The following is a 1,698-nucleotide window of genomic DNA, read 5'->3' as shown; positions in this document are numbered from 1 at the left end:
GTGTGCAAGCGAACCCACGATCTTTCCGCCAAATTAGATATTTTATTTACATATATCATAGAGTTGATCTAGTTATTATTTGTTGGCACCTTGTTACAAAAAGACAGAATGACTCACTTGGTTAAATACTAAGTTATCACCCTCAAAAAAAAAAAAAAAAACATGAATCAATTCACCTTGGTACTTTTTTTTGACCTTTTTTTACTAGCGCACCTATACTTTAGAAACCCCAAATACATGAAAAGTTAGGACCATAGATATCCTTGAAATAATATCAGAGGGGCAGAGCTAAAACCCATGTCATAGTGCAATTGGTCGTCCCAGCCGCAGTTGCAAAATAAAACAAAAGTTCGCCTGCCTATTATGGAATATAGACTACTACCATGTTTCTTCTAGTTTCCTTCCAACTCTGGTATAATATGTAAGGAAAACACACCAATACTTCACAAGCTTAGTCATTGTGAAAGAAGCTAAAGTCTTGTTTGTGATGGATCCATTATTGGCTGTCGTACCTCATGTTGCTATCTTACCTTTCCCTGCACAAGGCCATGTGAATTCCATGCTTAAACTTGCCCAACCTCTTTCTCTTTCAAACTTCCACATCTCCTTTCTTGTCACAATTGACATACATGACCGCCTTCTCAAACACACAGGTGTGATGTCACGGTTCAGTAGCGAGTTTCATTTGCAAGCACTTCCTCATGGGATTTTTATGGATGGAATCAATACTCGTGATGGAGTATTAAAGCTCTACGATTCTTTAAACACAATTGCTAAACCATTTCTCAGAGAATTCTTAGTGAATTCTCCTGTGACGTGTGTTATAGCCGATGGAATCTTAAGCATGGCGGCTGATGTAGCTGAGTAAATCAACATGCCTATTATCTATTTCCGCACCATTAGTGCCTGTGCTTTCTGGTCATATTTTTGCATCCCTGAGCTAATTCAAACTGGAGAGCTTACCTCAAAGGTAAAATGAAAAGATTATTTATTGCATTTAACCTTTGTAAAATGTTTATAGGTGTCTTGACAGTAAGTGAAAAATAAGTTCTTGGTTAAAGGTTTCTTGATAAGAGTATCAGACTCAAATTTATTCCAATTCTTGGATTATCCGATGTTCATTTCCTATATTATATTGTTCATGCTCTAAAGTACTGAGGCAGAGGATTAGAGTCCCACATAGATGTGGGATGAGATTATTTTCCCACTTTATATGTCAATTCTTACTTCATGAGCTAGCTTCGGAGTTGAATTATAAATTCAAAGTCTATCTTTTTAAACAGTGGAGAGTCTGTTGGACTGTATGGATGTGGAATTACATAGTCTAGGTTCAGTTTTTTACAATGTATTATTTGTATCGGGCTGAGCCCATTCTTTATTATTGGACACTCTGGGTCGGGTCACTATAAAAGGACCAGCCCAGATATTTTGCACACACAATTCATTTTTACACAGAATCAAGAAATAAAATTTTCTCTCTCTACACTCTCTTATTCTCTTGTTCATCTGTTACATAGTGGATGAATCCCACTCATAATTTTTACATTTTCTTCCTAGATTAGTCTTATTATCATGGTATTAGAGCCTAGATCTAGGTGATTTTGAATTTTTTTTCGATTGAAAACAATTGGATATTTCGATTTCAATATATTTTGTTCATTTTCGCTGCTTCTTTAAGAAACTGATGAGTTCGAGCTG

General features: G+C 35.9%; 1 pseudogene; it reads left to right on the top strand.

The window, feature by feature from the left end:
- Window positions 1–255: 255 nt before the first annotated feature.
- LOC132045693 (7-deoxyloganetic acid glucosyltransferase-like) lies at window positions 256–1,130 on the top strand (annotated as a pseudogene).
- The last annotated feature ends 568 nt before the right edge of the window (window positions 1,131–1,698 follow it).

The sequence above is a fragment of the Lycium ferocissimum genome, unplaced genomic scaffold, assembly GCF_029784015.1.
Source record: "Lycium ferocissimum isolate CSIRO_LF1 unplaced genomic scaffold, AGI_CSIRO_Lferr_CH_V1 ctg7655, whole genome shotgun sequence".
NCBI classification, from domain to species: Eukaryota; Viridiplantae; Streptophyta; class Magnoliopsida; order Solanales; family Solanaceae; genus Lycium; species Lycium ferocissimum.
The sequence above is the reverse complement of the archived record's forward strand: the minus strand, read 5'-3'. Positions and strand labels throughout refer to the sequence as shown.